A 21,752-nucleotide genomic window follows, 5' to 3' on the forward strand; every position below is an offset into this window, starting at 1 on the left:
TTTGGAGAAACAAGAGAAAAGGTTGATCAGCAAAAAACACATCCCATACTCTCTTAATAAAGTTCCTTAGCACGTAAGTTACGTTGGTAGTCCAGAGTTTCTTTCTTACGTGTGTGGCAGCAGTCCATGAGTAAACAGGTCTATGCCACAACTTCAGTTAAAATCCACTTCCTGTGCCCCTGGTGGGAAGCTTTGGCAGTAGAAATCCCTTTTCTGAAGCCAGTAAAAGGTCAACTGCTGATCTGAACAGAAGCCAAGTTGTAACCTGACTTGCAAACCAAGATGTTTACAACTCACAGAAGGCAGCAAGAAAGAGCTATGAAAGAAACAAGAACTACAGCTGAATAAAAGATTGAATTATTCTCCTCAGTAAATATTGATATTTTTTCTGTAGTCAGAATCATTTGAATGATTTGTTTAAATACTATGATTCTTTTGTTTCCTTTTTTTAACATTCTAACAGTTATATTAAAATGTTATTTCTTTTGCCAGGTTGAAAATTATCACTGAATCCTTTTTCCTTGTCAAAAGGTAGGATCATGAGCTTTCTTTAAAATGATTTTGTTCTGGAATATTTATGATTAAACCTGTACCTAATTATGACTTTATAGTCCTACTGAAATTAGTTAGGAGGCACTCAAATGAGTACAGACTAATCTCTACCATCATACTATTGTCTTGAGAACATCATATGTGAATAAACTTCTAGACTATTAAATGGTTTGAACTTCCTATGTGATAGTTTGGTTGCTATGCAGTTTATCCTTAATTGTCTTTAACTTTCTTAGAATTTTGTGTCCTTAAGTACCTTGCCTGCCTGACTCTTGCACAGCTTAGTTTTGCATTGAGTGTCCTGACTTTCTCATAACAGTGATTTGTGGAACTGAACTTATTAACTATCTGACATTGATCACTGGGCTGCTAATCTCAGGAGAGAGTCAACTGCTGTTCCCAGCTATAAATGTTGCTCAGAAAACCTGGATCAAGGTCTTCATCTGATGGCAGTTGATATCTCTATTATATGTAATAAAGTTCTGATTAGCCAGGAGGTAACTCTTGATGAATATGTAGCAGGACAGTCAATGACAGAACATTATGACAACTCACAGAAAGAGTATTTAGAATATTATTTAAATGCAAAAGAAAAGCTTATTTTTCATTGCTCAACAGATTTCTTTCTGTCTGTCCTATTAATGGCAAGTCTCTGTTCTACTTTCTTGCAAGCTTTTTTCCACCTTACCTTGGATAAAAAAGGGTTATGTAATGGGAATAATGGAGAATAAGAAAGTGGAAAGGTGCAGCACAAACTCAGCAAAATCTAATAAAATAGAGATAGAGAGCATGAAGTTTGGATCTGTTTAGAATTTATTGTTGGAATGACTGCACAGAAGAAAGGGCACTATGACATTTATTTGTAGTTCAGGTGTAATTCTGAGCCAGGAGAGTAGAGAGTTTACATTCCTGCTATGTTACCAAAGTACGGAGCGATAACACCGGAATCATGGAAGGTTTAAAACAAAAAACCTGTGAATCATACATGTTAACTGTCTTCTTCTTTTTTTTTTTTTCTTTTTTCTTGTCATATACCAAACTGTCTGTGATGTATTAGACAATAGAAACCCAGAAAAAATTTCTGGGCTGTGGAAAACTGAAAAAAAAAAAAAGAAAGAAAAAAAAAAAGAAAAAAAAGTCTATGAATGGAGAGTAAATGTGGACATCCAGGCTTAAAATACCAGCAGGGCATAAAAATGGCTTGTTCTGCTGACACCTGCAGTAGCAGGTCGATTTCCTAGCACCCATCTACCCACAATTCCTTAGGGCAACTGGACTTGAAAGAGAGGCAGTGCCTAAATCCTGATGACTCACAGATTGACAGACGTGGGACAAGACAGAGAATCATATCTGAATGGTATAATTAAGTGCATCCCAAACCAGTACACTCCTCAGTGGTTTCTTACTCCTTAGTAAGACCTCAGGTAGTGTGGGGAGAGGCTCAAAAACTCAACTTTCATGTCACTGTGAGCAACTCTGGCCGGGTTGCCTGGGTACAGTGTCCTGGTGCCTGAGGGCTTGCAGGCTGCTCACACACATCCTGCCACTGGAGGTACTGGTGCCTGAGTGTGAGAGACTGAAATATCTTTTGCTGTAACCAAATCCATCATTCCTTTCTTCAAGGTGTTGCGTTGAGCTGCATTATTGGCGTTGTCTTGCAGCATTGTTTTCTACAGGACAGTTTGACACTCTTAATTTCAGGAGTCTATAAAAGATGAAAATCAGCATTGGGTTTATCCCCTCCTGATCCAGAGCTCTCAAAGAGTTCCCACGGATCATAGCCACTAGAGCACTGGAAGAGGATCAGGTTAGGGAACACTTAGCAAATGGCACACCCCTTTGGCCCTGATGGGATGAGCAGACAGTGGTTGAGCAGGAGATCTAGACAAGATGACCTGTAGAAGTCCCTTGCAACCTCGAGCACACTGTGATTCAGTAATCTAACCGAAACATGGGAGGTGAAACAAAATGGTGACCCTCTGTCTGAAATGCGGAGGGACTTTCTTTTTTGATGTACTTTTGGGTAAATTGGATAGGGCAACAGATGAGACACAGAACAACATGCAAACATGGGAGGGAGGATGTTTAGCAAAACTGCTGAGGTGAAGTAAACAGACTGTTGAAGGGGCAGGATTTCCAGGAGTAGTAGGGCAATGGGGCAGTGGATGACAGGAAGGAACAAGACTTTTCCAGGAGTTGGGTTTTGGGCATCTGTCTCTTCTGTTCTAGTATCAGAGCATAGTACTTCTTCGTTTGACTGTTAGATAGTGAAATATTAGCCATGCTAATTATGGCTGTGATGCAGATTTTATAGAGTATGAATCTCCCTGCTTTCATTCACTCTGATCCTAGATGAAAAGTTAAACAGGGTGTTGTAAATTACTCACAGGGGATGACAGGATGGTGCCGATGAGGAAAATTAAGTGAACGTGGAGCAATGAATTGACATCAGGATCAGACTGGATCATTGCTCTTCTTGATTTCCCGGTGTCATCCCTTCTTAATCTAATCTTTTTATACTGGCACAGCATGAGAAAAGTCATGTTCCAATTTGGCCCTGATGGGGGCAGTTCCAATTTCTGTTTGGTCTGAAGATTGTCTCTGCAATCTGACACAATGGACGTGGCATAGAAAATATAAAAGAAAGAAATATGAAACACAGAAGACCCTACAAGAGTAGGATGAGGAAAGAAAGGGGTTAAGAAAAAAATGGAAAATCAGTGCTACAAGTGAGTATGAAACGGATGTAGGTCCCCCAAAATAGGGATGCAAAAAATGGATGAAAGTAAACTGGTGAAGAAAACAAGCACACTGAGAAATAATCATCATGTGAGGGGTTACAAGAGTATGTCAGTGTTTTGCACAGCATGCTGAATAGTAAGGTAAGAAGTGGGTTGGAGAAGAGACAGGTATTGCAAGTCCTTTCTGTCAGACATCATTTCTGCATTATTTTATGTCTCCTCAAGCAGGATGCAGAGAGGGGAAGAAGATGTTTCAATCCTGACTGGGGTTCTTGTCTACCATCATCATAATAAGACTTAACAATCTTAATAATAGTCATTATAGTTGTTTTGTTCCATCAAACACTAAGATTTCTGGGCTTTAGGAGAGCCTGAAAATTCATAATGAAAATGCAAGCTGTGTGTGCTTTAGTTCAACTTTATTTGATTGAGAACTGACACCCTGTACAGGCTCTCACTGTTCCTAAATTATTATGGAAGAAATGAAAGAAAAAAGTCTAACTTCTCTGCATGAACAGGAATGAAAGCTTAGCAGGTCTCAGGTGGTTTTGCAAGCATTCATTGTGCTACTGCTGCAGAATGTGTCCCTGCATTGTGATCACTGCTGACGGACCCGCAGCTAATTTAACAACCATTTTCTTTTTCCTAAAGGAAATCAGAAGACTATTCACATAGGTCAGAATTCTACAAATTCAAACTCTCTAAGTGTGTCTCATAATAAATAAAGAGTGATTTATTTCTACTTGGAAAAGGAAATTTAGTAATTGCAAGGGACATGCCTGAGTGTCCCCTGACCAATAACAAATGGTACATGTGACATAAGGTGTCTGTGAAGGGTGCCACAGAAAGAAATAACATTTCTTTTGTCTTTTACCTTAAATATTAAGACAAATCCCAGTGCCTTAAAATATTTAAATTAAGGAAAAACAGACTGAGTTCCAAGCAGCAAAGTAGTACCTCTTACAAACCCCTGAAGTAAATGGATATGTTTTTCCAAAACAACTGTGTCACTGAAAAGCTCTTGTCACTAAAAGGTTACAAAAAGCCCCTCAAAATCTTCAAACCACCAGTCCACAGATGCCAGGCAAGAGAAGTGGACTTTACAGCTTGCACAAAAGGATAGAGGTCAAGACTTTGCCAGACCCAGGAATCTCAAAACTGTCTTTCTTAGACAGTGTAAAAAGGCTGAAGCTTGTAGTTTTGTCAAGAATTATTTTTTTTTTCTCAGAAAGGGCCAACTTTCCTTCTGTCCCTGTTACTGACGGGCTCTGTGATGTGGGGGAACTCACTGAACTTTTTAGTACCACAACCAGCCTCACTGCAAAATAAAGACCCTTAGAACACTGTCTTCTTTAGGATTGTGAGGCTCAATTTGTTAAGGTGTGTACACAAACCTCAACTTGACAGAGTAAAGGTTTGTTTATTAATTATAATCTATATTTGTTGACTAGTGATTTGTGTATTTAATTGGGAACAAAGTCAGCTCTCTAATATGAATGTAGGAAGGGCAGAGAAAATATTATTTCCCACTCAGATGGGATTCCAAGACACCTATTTTTAGGTCCTGAAGTACTTGACTGGGGCTAGGAGAGTGATACACAGTTGCCCAGCCTCATGCTACAATAAGGCTTCCACAAAAAGGAGGCAGCCTTGTACTCCTCCTTAAGAGAGTTGAGACAACTGTGGAAGAACTCCACAAGCAGAAGGGTGACTGAGGGAAGTGTGATGAGACGCAGAGAGCTACTGGAAGGAGAGATACTTCTCTGAAGTAAAGGAACATTAAAATGCTCCAATAACCTGAAATATGCTCTGAGTAAACACATACCTATAATATTTATATATAATAGGATATATATATATATGTATAGGATCAGATGTACAACAACTTTGCAAAAGAGGACTTTTCATTGTGGTCAACTCATTGACCACAAGGAGATAATGTGCCCTTACAGAAATGGTGGGCAACAACATTGCCAGCAGTTCAAGGGGAGTGATCTTTCTCCTCTACTTAGGGTTGGTTCAACCACATCTGGAGTGCTCAGAGCAGTGCTGGGCTCATCAGCACGAGAGGGACATAATTATGCTGGTGTGAGTCCTGTCAAGGGCCACAGAAGTAATTAAGGGACTGAGACACCTCTTGTATAAGGAGAAATTGAGATAGATGGGAACATTCAGCCTGGAGAAGAGAAACTTCAGGGGATATAAATATCTGACTAAGGGGACTAAAGAAGGCAGGACTGGACTTTTCTCATTGGTGCTCTGGGAAAGGACAGGGTAGAACAGGCACAAACTAAACCAGAGGAAATTGTTTTAAACACTACAGCTACTCTTTTTTTACTGTGAAGGTAGTTGCATGCTGGGGCAGGTTGCCAGAGATTTTGTGAAGTCTCCATTGTTGGAAATTTTCAAAACTCAACCGTGTAGTAAGGGAGAAGGACTAGAAAACTCCCAAACTAGAAGTACATTCACACCTCAGCAATTCTGTGGTTTTGTGATTCTGTAATCAAAGAAAATCTTCTGTCGCCATGAGAAAAAATAACTAGGTTGATAGGTAAAGAAATGGGATGCTGAAGAAAATCAGCAATTTTAAAAAAATCCAACAGGTTCTTTCTGCACTTGATTTGCATTCAGTTGAACTAAGGCATTAAAGAGTTGTCAAAAGAAAATATTCCTTAGTAGTTCATTGCAGGAAAACATCAAGAACAAATTTAGGCACATCTATCCAACATCCTGCTAATCTATGTTCATTAACCTTCAAAACAGTATTTAATGATCTTTGCTTTTATCTAGACCTATGGATTTCACCTTGAGAGAAAAAGTTTATTCTGCTTGGTGTATTTGTTGACTGTTTGGAATGAAAAAAATACGAGAAGCTTCTGAAACGTCTTGGTGAAGAGATTTGAACTTCTGCCAGTGTCTCAGATTCAAGTTTTAGGCTATATCACAAAAGAATACTTCATCTGAATCAAACCAAGCTCTGTTCTGTGTCTTATATGTTTTATACTCAGTATCATCCCTATACAAGATTTTGGTCAGGCACAGTACACTCCAGTTCCTGCCTAGCACTCCAGTAATTTCAGAGGGATGGTGAGCAAATGGAAGCAAGCAAACTGAAGAGTACTCTCAGTAGTTATCCAGGTGTAAATCGTCATCCAAGTGTCCCCTGACTCAGAAGTACCGAGGAGGAGGTCCCGGGCTCCACAGAGCTCATGGCCATGAGAGTGGGCAGCCATTTGGCAACCTGACTATAAACAACCAGGGGCACCTCTGACTTGTTCAGATTTGCAGTGGACAGATTGCAGGAGATCAAAATGTCAGCAAAGGAGGAAGAGATAGAAGCAATTAATCAGCAAGATGAAAGGAAAGGAAAGGCAGAGCAAGGGCTAAATGAAGTACATTTTCCCTTTATTTTTGGTAGTGTTTTGGTTTGCATTTTTAGAGACAGACTAATCCCACTATTTCTTGTAAAGATATCATCAACGAATACAGCATTAGTAGGCAGAACCATAGCTTGGAATCGAGACTTATACTGAGAGGTGGATTGGGTTGGGACCCCTTAATTTGATTTCTGCTATTCTTACTGACAAATCTTCCTACTACAGGGTTTCTACTTCTTTCATTGCATGTTTTAATGGATAAACAAGGACATAGAGAGTAGATAATGCTCTCTGCCTGGAGTTTGAGCAATCTTAGAGGTCTCTAGAGGGAATTTAAATATTTGGTGTTTTCCAGTATGTCTATTCATCTTAATAAATTGGTACTAGGCAACCAGCTCAAATACTGAATGCATGGTCAGAAACATTGTGTAATTTTGAAAGCATTCTCAAGTTCTCTTTTATTGTCATTAAATTAGCTTCCTCTAAAATGAAACTTGGAAATCATTTGGTAAGATACCCTTTCTGGACCCTGCCAGGAATCAGTTGTATGGATAAGATCACGTGAACTTTGATTTATTCTCGCCATTCTAGAGCTCTTGTGTTCACTTTTGTTGTCCTCAAAATATGCCTGAGAGTATCCTATACATTCTTAATACATTATGCTATTAAAATTGGTTTTAGTGATTGCAGAGAAGTTTCTACACTATCTGGGGCAAATAATAACTCAAAGTTGAAATAAATAAAATCCTAGGGCAGCTGTCATGTTTCAAATCTTTGTGTGTATCCCAGGAGTTCAGGAAGCAGCTTTTCTTTCTCTGTTGTGGTGATTCTGGCAGGCAGTGTCTTGCTTGCCCCATCCTTGACAGACTGATTCATGGGCTAGAGAAGATCTTAAGGTTATGAGCTGTGAAGAATATGAACAGAATATGACCATCAGTTTCATAGAGCTGTAGACAGAACAGTGTCATGCCTACCACTAAAATCCTGCGTGCATACATAGGGCACTTGGAACCTTTTTTAGGGACTGTGTGTGCAGTCACACACATGCATGCAGGAAATAAAAAGGGAAGATGTCACGCAGGATGTGACAGTGAGGGCCTCTGGTGAGTAAACATAAAGATCAGTAGAATGGGCATAAAGGCAAATATTGCTCTAAATAGTGTACAGTCTGGACACATCCACTCTGAACTGAAGAGAGGAGAGGGGAACTTAGCAAGGGTGACTCCTTGGTCCACAACCATTCCTTCCTCCTTGGGGCCAGGAGGAACATGACAAGCATCAGGGAAGGATAATGCAGAGGAATTATCAGTGGTGATTCTCAAGCCTCAGATGATAGAGCAGTGACTCCTGTAAACCCTGTTATCAGAGGCACATTCAGCAGACCTATTAGATGAAAATGCGTCTCCAACAAATGACCCAGTACACTTGGATATGACTTTTTCCACATGGAACAGCTTGAGAAGGATTTAATAAAACAGATGGTAATGACCACTTTTGGACCATGGGCAGGGCCCAGAGATAAACAAACTGTTTCTCAAAGAACAGTGCAAGTTCATTGTATTAGGCATAAATGTGATCTTATGCAGCTTAAACTTAGCAGCCTGTTGTCAACTCAAAAATGGATTTGTGTCCCTTTAACCTTTGCTTGTATTTGACTGACATTTAAAATGAAAAGTTCTCCAGGATTATATTTGTATTCCCAGTTTATATTCTGCCTGTTTTTTAAAATGTGTTGATCATACATGAAACATCAAGATCCTGATATGCAGATGTTACAAAATAACTCTAATTACTATGATGAAATATTACAGTTTTGTATGTCAGTTAAACTAAACACTTCATGCTTGCTTTAGTAAATACAGTACAATTTGTAGGATTTCTCAAATCTCATTATTGAACAACTGATCATTCAAATAACAAAGCAGCAGGGAATTACACAGTATAATGACCTTCTTCTAGTTAATGACTATTGTTATTTGTTAAAAAATGGTGTTGGTTTCAGTTATTTCATGGCTCTGTTCTTTGGCCTTCTACACCAAATAAGAAATGTTCAATTAATTGAAAAGTAGGGACAATTCTGAAAACAAGATACAAGGCTAATGAATAAGAGGACATACTTTTATTTAGATACTAATGCAAGTTTTAACTACAGATAAGCCTAAATGCATTCATATGTTCAAACACAAACACAGGCACACAGCACACAAATATGTACTTTCACTGGGTTAGCATTTTTGTAGTCTTTTTTTCTTAAGGGTGTTGTGCATGTAAGGTTTCTATGTCCAACTATTTGAGATTTTCCAGTCATAACCCATTGTTTCCTGTCCCTGAAACCAGCTAAGTTTGACAGATGAGGTCTAATTAATAATTGTGGTATGCTTTGTGCAGAAGTCTGCACTAAAAAAATAGTACCACAAGGAACTGTTTAAGAGGTGGAACTGGATGTGGCACTTAGGGATATGGATTAAAGGTGACTATGGTGGTGCTGGATTGACAGTTGGCCTAGATGATCTTGAAGGTGTCTTCCAACCTTGATTATTCTGTGATTCTGCAATAAGTGACTTTCATTTTTCTTGTATCATAAAGTAGTGGCTGGGAACTGCAGTAAAAGCGAGCATCTCTCCTCTTGAATAAAGTAAAAAATGTACCATGTGAAAAAAAAAAAAAAAAGCCAATTTACTGCACATTAAACTCCCTTTTCTGATGTGCAGCATTTAGGAAACCTTGGCTCAGAGGAAGTGTACTGAAAGCTCTCTCTGTTTACACAATGTTAAATCTCTGTGTTTTCAGTCTCAGTCCCACTGGCACTTTCAATAGGCAAAGGTTCACAGTCAGGTACAGAAGTTAAAAAAGGTGAGACCTCAGGAGTGACCAATATGTTCAAAAAAAACCACTGTAGCTGGAAAAAAAAAAACAGGTTCAGTTGTGGTCAGAAAGAGGTTGACAGAAATTTATTTGTGGTGTCAGAAGACAGGGAGCCAGAGTGGAGGGTAAAAAGAAGTTGGAAAAGAATTCAAATTCTCAAGGACAGGTAAGAGCCAAGAGGATGGAAGACAACATCCTCTACAAAGACAGCATAAAAGGTCATCTAAAGTACTTTTCATGCTGTTGAAATGGGTTTTTTTTCCAGTTCTAGCAAAACAAACAAATGTAATTGGGTGTGACTAATTACATGTTACTTTAACAAATATGCTTCAATTCACTGTAGTTCTTCTCATCACAACATCTGCAAAGCCACTGAAGTTTGGGAATACTTGCTGCTTAAAATTCTACACTGGGTGCTAAATTAATGAAATGAAGATATTTTATAAATTCTTGTAGCTATTAGAGAAATTTAATTATTCAAAAATATTACTGAAACTGAGAGAATGTGCTGTACAAACGCTGGGGCACCAGGGAAATTAAATCATTTTGCTGAGTGTACATAACATATCACTTTGCTGCTTCCAAATTGCCTCAGAGCAATCAGTGAAATGACTGATTTTTCAATGAACAATGGATTTAAGCAGACCTATTGGGTCCTCTTGTGATGTCCCTTGCCAATACAGGTAAACATATCAATGGTATTTTCACATACATACCAAATTCTCACTTAAAATCAGTTAGATTCCACTGTAGGAAAGATATTTCAGAAAGTCTGTACTCTGAGTATTAGAATCTGCCAATAAAACTGTATTTGTAGTTACTTAGCTTCTATTTTCTCCAGACCAATATTAATTAACATAAATTAGTCTTCTCCCTCTCTCGTGTTTAGCCCATGCAGCTTTAGAAATTTACTCAGCTGACTAAATGAAAGGTTAATTAAATTAAATCTAATTAAAACTTAAAGGTTTTCTGTTCCTTCAAATTGTTGAACAGTCTTTTTTTTTGAGTTTTTTTTGAGCAATGAATTAATCTGTTTTGGTTCCTTCTTTATTTTGTTTGGAGAATCTGAACTCCAAAATAAAATTTGTTAGTGCCTCATATGAGTGTCAAGACTTAACCCCTTGACAGGATATCTACTGTCAGATTGACTCAGAAATACCTTGTTTTTTCCATCCCCCATCACAGTAGAAGTTATAGAGAGACAATAAATTCAGAATCACCATCTGATCCACCAATGCCTACAAATTTTCGAACACCTTTGTATTTTGTATCTGGTAACTCTTCTGTTTTAATTATTAATTTCTCAGTGGAGGATTTTTCATTTTACAGTACAAAATTTCATCCTGTTTCTGTAATTGCTGTCTTTAAGGCATGTAATCAACAAAATGAATGGACTCTGCAAAAATACTGACTTTTAAAGTCCATGAGAGCTTTAATAGGTGTGTGCAAATCAAGATCTAAGGGAAATCCATCTGATCTGTCAGCCTTTGCTGTGCAATTCTGTGCAATGTGCTCTGGGGTGGCCCTGCTCGAGCAGGGAGGTTGGACCAGATAATCCCACTGTGGTCCCTTCCAACCTGACCCATTCTGTGATTCTGTAATTCCCCCTGACTGCTTCATATCTTTAGCAAATGCCATTAGTATACTTCTTTTTTTAACAGTTACTCTAATTAAAGAAAAAATTTCCGGGATTGTAAAAAATCTTCCTTCTAGCACAGTAGTTCCCATTTCAATGCAATATAAATATCTTCCCTTCAGCCTGTTTTTTGCTTGCTTTGCTACTCATGCAGTAATCCTCATGATCTCTAGTTTCACTAACAATTTTCTGTGACCTTCTATTAGGTGTATGCTGAATGGTAAGATCTGCTGTATTTCTCTTGATTAGAAAATATACACTGTTGAAACAGTGAGATATCAGACTAGCCAGGAATTATGTGGCATTTCTGCTTTTCAGCTCATTTGCTTCCATATCTTTTCTTGTTTTTTCTTTGCTGTCTGCTGATTTCTGACCCCTGGTTTCAAAGCCTTAGCAAAGAATGTGCCAAGAAAGATTTAGTCCCTGGGTTAATGAAAGGTTAATTCACAGTTACAGGGAATGTAAGCATCCTCTTGGGATAAGAGACATCAGAAACTTTTCTTGATAAGGCATCTCCAAATAACAATTTTAATTTTTAATAAAAATAATTTTTAATAATAATTTTTAATTCCTTTTACAGAGGGTTTTTTTTAATGAAAATTACTATAATACTGTACACAAGAATTAGATTCACATTATCCCTCAGATTTGAACATGCTGTTTCTGGAGTCAGCTAAATTCCACACTAAATACACACGTAGCTGTAGAATGCCTGAAAAGCTTACTTTATACTGCAATGAGCAAGAACTCATGATGTAAGCAATAACACACCTATGGATGCTCAAAAACAAGATGCTTTTTTTTTTTTTGCCTGATGTCCACTTGCGTGACATAGTCATAAAAATTCCTGACTCATTAATTCTACATCATTATACGTTGCATAACTTTTGTTTTTAAGTGTTTTGCTTAACTGCTTCTCATTCTTCATCATTAATCATATGAGAAGATTTAATAAAAGCTGTGTAAAATCCAAAGATCATTTAAGGTCTATAATTTTATTGTGGCATGGGACCCTTCAAAGGCAACTATCAGGCAACTATCAGCAAGACAAGAGGGCATGGTCTCAAGTTGTGCCAGGGGAGGTTTAGGTTAGATATTAGAAAGAATTTCTTTACAGAGAGGGTGGTCAGACATTGGAATGGGCTGCCCAGGGAAGTGGTGGATTCTTCGGCCCTGGAGATTTTTAAAAAGAGACTGGATGTGGCACTTAGTGCCATGATCTGGTAACCACAGCAGTAGTGCATCAAGGGTTGGACTTGATGATCTCTGAGGTCCCTTCCAACCCAGCTGATTCTATGATTCTATGATTCTAAGAATCAAAGAAGCAAGGTCCAATGAATCACAGTGAGACTTAGGTAGTGAGTCTAACCCACCTGCTTTGGAAATCCCATCTTTGACGAGATCAGTGCAGTTAAGAAGTCTTTTTGACAGATCAGTGGTAAGAACTGTATCACATATCCTTGGGGCTCACTGCTCCACAGAGAGAGTATGTGACTCCACTATTACCCTTTCCTGAGGGCACAATCAGCCTCTGTGCATTAAAGATACAGACTACAGGATGCTGTGGTCAGTCTCAGAAGAGCTGGTTGACATTTTCTTTAAAATTCTTGGTGCACTGATCCTGGGCTTTTAAGGACTTAATATAAAAAGATCTGGCTTAATTTAAAGCTAAAAAATATCTACTCACCTTTCATTATACCATTTCAGGATGTACCAATTAGCAGTAATGGACAATCATATTCTGAAATTCTTCAATAATTTGTTTTAGATAGTATATATCTGTACCTCCACAGTCTTACTTGCACATTTATAGAGCCTATTGTCTGTAAGTCTGCAATAATAAATTAACTTAATAAAAAAGGCAATAAGTAGCTGTCTTGTTTATGATGTGATTATCAGGAGGGATATATTTTATATAAATAGCATTGCTGGGAATATTTCTGTACTAATGGAAGATGTCTCATAATTTAATTTTCATTTCATAATTTAATTCTTCCCCATCCAACATCCTTAAAACTACTATAGATAACTTTGTATGTTATGCAATACTTTCATACTGAAAAATATCAAAGGAACACATCACTTTTTTTTAAAAGTGTTTTATTTGAGGAAAAAATTGAAGTTCTGAAAATTTAACTTTCTAACTAATTTTATTTTCTTTTCAATAACAGGGGTTTATTAATATGTTCTTTCCTATGATATTTTAGTATGCTTAAGATATTTATAGAGAAACTAAGTAGGTAATTTTTAAAACAGTACCACTTAGACACATTAACTGTATGCCAAAAAATAGACATTTGAAACTTATACTTGAGGAAAAAACAATAACCAAAATTGTGCCAAATGGCCTAAGACAATGTAGAGTATATTTTGTACATTGTGGAAAAAATTTATTATTGAAATTTATGTTTGTCTTGGCAGATTAAAATTGTATACATGCATTTGGTAATATTTTGTTAATAAACTTTGTGGACCAACTAAGATCAAAATTCAGACTCAGAAAACATGTATATTTGTTCTCCCTCCATGAAACTGTTGAGACTGAAAAATTATATACTAATAGGTAAAACACATGGCTAGTAAGGACAGAATAAAAATGCAAAGTAGAAGACAAAAAATGAGAGATAAAGTAGTTCTGGTCAGGAAGTAATTTCAGACCTGGGTTTTGGTGTGGATTTACTGGCTCCAGTGACAAAATGAAAGGTAGCCTCAAGAGCAGCCTTGAATCCTTCATGCATAGCATCAAATAATTGCTTGTTAAATTCTCATCTGTAACTTCTAGACAATCTCTCTGCTTCTGATGGGTTGCACTGGTTGTCACTGGGAATACAGTTCAAAGGAAACCTAAGTGCAGAATGCTATTGACTGACTAGTTTAGACTATAATGGTTTTATTAGTCATTATGATATCTGAGGAAGACAAGCCGCAGGTGCATTTTCAGATTTGATACCCAGATAGATCTCTGGCCAGGCAGAGTTCTTCTGTAACCTGGACATTTGATCCCAAAATATACGAAATTTCATTACACTAAAGTGCTTCTTTTTCAGAAATAACTGCATTTTATACTCTGCATCACTATAAATTGTCCTTTATAAATTATATTATATGATATTTTATTTGGCATTCAATCTCTTCAATGTTCTCCCACAGACTTTTTTCATAGATTATGGCATAAATGAAGCACATTTACTGAGTAAGCCTTAACATTATAAACTGGGATTCTGTTTCATCTTTCTTTGGAATGTGGCAGGTGTAAGGTCAAGCCAGAGGGAGTCTACACTAGAATTTTAGTTCAGATCAACTGTGACTGCTTTTGAATTTCTTCTCCCGGTCATCCCTGTTTTCTGAACTTTAGTTGCCATCACAGAGTTTTGGAGTGCATGACCTGGCTTCTTTTCAGGTGAAGCCACAATCTCATGAGATGATCTCATTCTTTTCAGATGAAACTAAACTGGAAGACGGCCACCAAATGTTGGTGGGCCACAGGTTGAGAGTGCCATAAGTCAAGGCCTCAGGACCAGGCTGGAGCCCTCCTTTTGGCACTTCTCCACCAAAATCATGTGTGGTGTGTTCACTGCACCCTCAGTACCAATGGCTTCATCTCTAAGATCTGCTCCTTTTGAGTCATGGTAATTTATAATGTGGATATAACCTCTTTTGTGAATGTAACCTTTATATTGAAGTTATTGTAATTCATGTGCTGACCAGTTACAGACTGGCTTATAGTACAAAGGAGGACACTGTGATAACCACTTGTAATAGATTTTGTTATAGCAGTTCATTTTATCTTAAATGTTTCCATTTCCATCTCAGTCACTCTGAAGGATGTTACAGATTTGATTTATTTTATATATATATACTTATCATTTGTTGTCTTCTCAGAATCTTGAAAAATACTTTTCTCTACTTCTTTCTCTAAAAAATCAGTTTTCTTTTTTCCTCTGCTGGAAGTAGGGTGCACAATGCATTTCTTTTTATTTCCTCTTTTTATTGTACCAGTGTCATCATTCATGGTTTTGTTAGTTGATCTTCACTTTCTCTTCTGCATCTGGGATTAAAATTTACAAGATATTTTGAGATCTGCAAAACTCAAATTGAGTCTAAGAGACTAAGCTCAGAATTCCTGCTTTGAAATAACTTATTCTCATCTAAGAATAACAGTCATTTGGGAAAAATTACACATTGAACTGCTTCAGGTTTCAATTTTTTTTCCTTGGAAAATAAATCAGTGTGTTTCAATTGTCCTCTTTTCAGTATATTTGAGTAACATTGAATATTTGAGATTGATAATGTATATTATACACAGGATTAATAATAACTTGTCATGTAAGATTAGGGTTGATATAGACATGTGACAAGTTTGTTGTTCTTTTGAAGTAAGAACTTTATTCAAAGGAAACAGTTCTCACTGTAACAGAGTCAGAACAGAGGAAAAACATCAGCCCTGCCTGCAGCCAAGGCACAAGATTGAAAGGTGCAGTACCCCATTTATTCTAAAAAGTGAACTCCAAACCAAAAATCTCATTCCAGACTCTCAGACTGTCTCCTTTCCTATTGAGCTACCTAGTAACAATAAAGGAGAGAGAAATAAAAGATAAAGAGTGGATATGGGTTTAAAGTGCTGTTCCTATTAGCCTGAATTCTTACAGATGTTTTAGGATTGTGAAAGATGAATGCAATATTTCTTTTAATGTCGGGTGTAATACAAATGGATTTTATATAAAAAGTAGAGATGTAGGATAGAAGTAGGGAACATGGCACCAAAAATCTCACACTCACTGCCTTACTATAGCAGAAAAATTGTTTATTCCCTATGGTTACCACATAATCACTGAAAAATGGGAATACTGGTATACATCCACAATCCTAACATTTGCAGTGGATTAATATAGCATTTTTGTGACAAATATATCTTCAAACAAAATAATGTCCTGTCCTCAAAATGCATTGTAAGGTTTCAAATACTGGAGAAAGTTTTCTCCTCATAGTGTAAAACAAAGGAGCAAAACAATTATCCCTCAGGAGAAAATAAGGGTTGACACAGCCACCCTTTCAGGATAAGACCACACAACAGCCACTGCTCTGACTGATGTCTGCATAGATTTAAATGAGCAAGCATTGCACTGACATGGGCATTGTCTGTGGTGTTTTCATAGCAGAATGGAGTTCAGTGTAGTCAAGAAAAACTAAGTGGAGCTTCTGTATAATCCATACCAAGCTCTCTGCTACCACAGTTAGCTGCTATCTGTAAAAATCAACAAATCTAAATCTATGTATATGTAGCTGATGAAAGATCAGAGCCTGTTGCCAGAAGTATGCAAATTTTGCACTTAGTAATCATGAGGAAAAATGCTCTGAAAACTGCAGATAGAAAAAGGAGATATTCAGAGTTTTATTCTGTTTGCCACAATGCCAAAGCATTATTAATTGCAACAACTAACTAAAGTTTGTGAATATTTGCATTTATAAAGGTTTTTTAAATTAATTATGGAAGTTAACATAAGCTTGAGCAACTGCTTTTTGTGAATAACAGACTCATTTAGTTATTTTTGTTACACTTACGATCTCTGACCATATTTCTTCTACATTCTTTTACAGAAAATAATTTCTACAATGCAATTTTCATCAAGGAGTTAGCATAATGTTAAAATAATAACATTTTATTGTAATAACCCTTCATCAATAACTATTTATCTATGTTGTCATTGCCAGTCTGCTCCCTAAAATTTGAAGTTCATCTATGAATACAAACCTTAAAAAGCAGACGTGGATGATTTATTCTAAGACTTTACACTGAGCAGATAAAATTTGCTCAGATATAAGGGAAAAGCAGGCATGTTATTTGTTAATCAAAAGATTAAGAGTTTTCTGTGAGTGATGCATTAAAGGCAATGCTCTCAAGTACAAAAAAACGAAGAAACAATACTTCCCACCCCTCTAAAAAAAAAAACAACCCACAACCAAAAACAACAAGAAGAAAAGAGAAGGAAAAAAATAATAATAAAAAGAAAATCTTAACACATCCCCCCCAAAAAACAACAACAAAAAAACCCCCCAACTCATAATGTCTTCTCAACCTTTCTTTCAAATTGGAATAACAGTGGATAGTACCAAAGTATCATAAACTTTCTTATGAGTTCATAATTCAGCAGATACTTTTAGTGTAATATTTGTGGGTTGTTGTCCCTTTTCTCCTATAAGATGCTACTTGAGAATGTAGATAAATTGCTCAAACATGGCTCAAAGAGTTCTGTTTCTGCTGCTCCTCTGAGAACATTTGGTTGATTTTTGTTGTTCTACTTGGGTTTTGTTTGTCTGTTTAATACTAGTGAAAAAAAAAACAAACCCACAACAGGAAGCTGCAATGTTGATAGTGAAAAGTATGTTCTGTCTGCTGTGTTCCCTTAATACAACCTCAATACCTCAGGCAGAGCAGCCTCTTCCCTGCTGGCTCTGGCCAGAAGCAGAGCATGGAGTGGACATTTTGGGGGAATACAGGGGTAATCAGTTAATTTTTTAATACAGCTTGTGGATTACCTTTTTTTTCACATGTCAGTATTGCCAGTCATGAACAGGGGTCAGCTTTTAACTTCCTCTTAGCTGACATCGTGTTAATATGTGCTCTAATCTGAAGATGGTAGTTTTCATCATGAAACAGTTTTCTATTTAACCATTTTTTCAGGTTGTCAAATATATCTCAAAGGAGATTTCCTTGAAAAACTTTTAAATGAAAAGGGCTCCTCTAACAGATACCTTTGTAAAATATTGAAATGTGTTAAATCCAAAACTTTATGGTGTCTCAATAATTTTACATTGCTTCTCATGAAATGTTAAGGTTATGCATTGCTACTTTTACTGGTGAAATGGATGCTAAGTAACTGGAATATGATTTTACTAATTTATTTTAACTTTGAAATCCTGATGGGAAAATAATAAATGCCATCTTTTTAAACAGAAAGATGATACAAAATTAAAATTTTGATAATCTCAAATGGGTGCTCAGTGACAAATGTCTTTGGGAAACCCTTTTTCAGGGAGGACAAAAGTATTTGATATGATAAGTTTGATGGATTTAATCGAAACATGATCTCTCAAAATATAACCCCTTTTATATTCTCATTTTTAAATTCAGTATCCTTGGTGCTTATACCCATCAAAATATACTTTAATTAGGTCTCGACTGCATGGCTATAGAAAGTCTGTCTACCAACTCTGTCTTGATTCATTTATGGGTAAGAAAGAAGGTGTCTTTTCAGTCAAAAATAGAAATCTTCCCCCTTGCATAAACAAGATTGGACTCTTAGAGGGATGTAGAAGCATTAGCTAAGTAGGTTATTTATTTAACTTAATTTTTAAATGTCCTTGTATCTCTGAATGATCTTTGAAGTACAATGGGGAAAAATGTAATAAATGATCAAGGAATCTCTTGCTGTGGTGTTTCTAATTTGGATGCAGCCAAGGTGAACTGCACATCACATGAAAACTCTCATGTACTGTAGTCTGATGATAATGCTGAAAACTGAAGTGTTGAACAGACTGTTTTGGACAATTTAATCTGAACAAAACCTCCAAAGATTTTATGGGTTCCTCAAAGCAGTTTACATCATATGGGTTTAAAAATAAAAAGCCAAAACAACATGTTTTGAGGGATATCAATAAATTCATGCTGTCAAGAATTTATAGTTTTTCCTGTATGGCCACAATTTTATCACAGAAAATGTATAGTGCCATTTGTAATAGATAGGGCTTTATTAGATGAAAAATTGACCCTTTCAGAGGAAGCTAGTGTCCTTCACTGGTTTTATAATACAAACATAAGTCTTGGAAATAATATTGGGACCAGCAGTGCATGATAGGAAAAGGGGCAGTGAGAGCCCTGGAGAGATGCAAGCTACTGGAAGTAAATGCAAGTGGAAAATTAAAACATTTTTAAGAATGTCTCCATGAAAAGCATTTTATTTCTCAGTAAAGAATTGAGTTATCCCTTGGCCAAATTATTAGAAGTAGGATAATTTCTTCGCTATAATGTTCACATATCTGACCTATTAAAAAAAAGCTAAGATATTTGCCATTTGTAATTGGTAGGTAGAAGGCTTACAATTGTTTTCTTTTCAACAAAATGTCTGGAAAAGTCCAAAAGGTTTGGGAAACAACAAGAAAGTTGAAAAAAAAGTAATTTGAGGAAGTTATGATGTCGCGAGCTAGAAAGCAACAGATTTGTCTGAAATCTGGACAAACTTGGAAAGGGCTTTACATCAAACTTAGAAGTAAAGAAATCCTTGTGAGATCTGAGACAAGTGGAGAGAACTTTTGTACTTCTGTTTCCCTGGGGAAGTAGGAATGATATGGTCTAACTGAGAACTAAGATACCTCAGTCAACGAAATAACAGTACCCAGATCCTGCCATTAAATACACGAGATGAACATAATGTCAGCATTTGCTTTTCTGCATAGATTCCAGAAGTAAAACACTTCTGATATGAGGTCTTAGTATTTGGAAAGAAAGGATGTCTCGTAGCGCAGTGTTTATACAGTGCAAGCTTACAATAACATTTTAAAAGGTTAAATATTTGCATTTGAACCCACAAGTGAAGAACAAGGAATAAAAAGGGTGTTTTATGTGCCTGAATACTCTGCATGGCATATTGGAAGGGGACTTCACAGACAAGGTTTATATTACTTACTTTCAGTGGCATATGTCACTCTACAAAATGGAAAACTGATAACAAAAAGGAAATATCCCATATATTATGAAATATGGCTAGAACATTAAACAGTAAATGATCCTATTAAACTCTGCAGAAACTATATCATAAGAACTTTATAGACTAACAGAATGTAACCTACTTTGGACAAGAAGCTTAAATCTAAAGCTAAACACAGGAAAATCTCAGCCTCAGTCTCATACTTCCCTAGAGCCCTCAAGCTTGCAATCAAGAGTAATCAAATATATACACCTTAAAAATAGCAACAAGGCTTGTTCCTTTGATTCATATTCCCGAGTTCATATAATACCTTCCCTCAGGTAGTTCAGGGGGCAACAACCAAGGCAGTCCAGTTTAATTGACTTTGTGACTCTTGCACAAACACTAATGTAGATTCAGGGCTAACTAAAAAACAGTGAACACAGACTGCAGTCCTTTCCACAGGACATACTAATATATTCATAGATGGTTGTTTGTTTTCACTCTGTCGTAGGAATGCAGCACATATGAAACTTGTATTCCCTTGGCAAATCTGATTTAAACTGGCAAAAGAATTCCAAATTTATTGCAAACAACAGATACGTGTGTCTGCAGACACCAAGAATAGGAAATGAGATTGAAAAAGAACAAATAAAAAACTATAATAAAAGTGTAGCTTTAATATAAGCTGGAAACCTCTCTTTGGTTGATGTTACTCATGATAAATTTGTAGGATTAGGGTTTTTTTTCTGATTCTTTAACGTGACTATGAAAACAATCCCCAGAAGAAGTGGTTTGGCTTTTTGCTCTTGTTGATCATTTTCTGATACCATCTTTTGTTCCTCCTCCTGAAGTGAATAAAAGCTGTAAACACTCTTATCAGTCAGAGGAACTTCATCTCGTAACCTCTGCAAATCTCGGATTGCGATTTGACCAACAACTCTTCAACATTTTGCCTTTGATCTCTGCTAAATAGGTTAGATTACAAGTAAGGCTTTGTGTTTTAACAGTTGTTTCCTCTACTCTGTTCTTCCTCTGTAAGGCATATTAGCACTGCTTGCCTTATGCAGGACTTGTATTAAATGCATATCAAGATTTTTTCAATATTTAGAGATTTTATTTCTTGCTTATTTGTGGTCCAGAACTCTTGGTAACTCAGGTCTTAGTAATTAAATCTACTCTACAGCTGGCATTTTAACAGCAATACCACTGGCACTGGTGGTTTGCAGGGCAAATTTATACAGAAATGGGATATTTTCATTACAGTGTCTTGATTCAGTTTTGACCAGAGCTCCTACGTTTTCCCAAAACACTGGGAAACTGTTTTCTCATGAAACTGGTTGATAAACAGCAGATCTCTAGTGTTATACTTAGTTGTGCAGCATGTAAATAGCAAGCAAGGTTCACCAGGCCTTAGATGTTTTCATAACAAAGGTTGTTATTAAATGCATCTCTTCTGACCATGGGGGATAGGTCTCAGTCACAACTAAGTATATTTGATGTTTTTCTTTATTATTTTTAACTTCTTCCCTGCATAGCCAAATTGCTGCTGCTTCCAGGGCTCTGTAGCACATTGGTATGGATGTCAGGTGCTACTTTTGGCATAATTCCTTCATAAGTCATGTCCAACACTTCCATTTTGTGGCCAGTTGGCACAAGGAAATAACTTTTAGTTTTCTATGCTTTCATTACTACACCTTGATGCTACACATAAAATCCTGTTAGCTGCCTTCCTAACAAATGTTTTATTATTATTACTTAAATTCCTGCAGAAAACTCATTCTCAGAGTTAACTTGAGTTTTCTGTGCTAGTAAAGCACAATTTAGTCTTTGGGTTTTTTTTCCCTGCAAAGAGTATAAAGTATCTTACCTGTAACAAAGCTTTTCCTTGTTTCTT

General features: G+C 36.6%; 1 long non-coding RNA gene across 3 annotated transcripts in view; it reads left to right on the plus strand.

Moving 5' to 3' along the window:
- Positions 1-279: 279 nt before the first annotated feature.
- LOC127469546 (uncharacterized) overlaps positions 280-21,752 on the plus strand; it is a 36,781-nt gene continuing 15,308 nt past the window's right edge. For 2 of the 3 annotated variants that reach the window (XR_007904011.1, XR_007904009.1), the window contains exons 1-3: positions 280-369; positions 493-531; positions 14,612-14,800. This is a non-coding gene — a long non-coding RNA (uncharacterized LOC127469546). The remainder of the gene's footprint in view (positions 370-492; positions 532-14,611; positions 14,801-21,752) is intronic. The other variant, XR_007904010.1, reaches the window with a different exon arrangement.

Source organism: Manacus candei, unplaced genomic scaffold, assembly GCF_025592945.1.
Source record: "Manacus candei isolate 608988 ecotype Guabito, Panama unplaced genomic scaffold, ASM2559294v1 h1tg000018l, whole genome shotgun sequence".
Lineage (NCBI taxonomy): Eukaryota > Metazoa > Chordata > Aves > Passeriformes > Pipridae > Manacus > Manacus candei.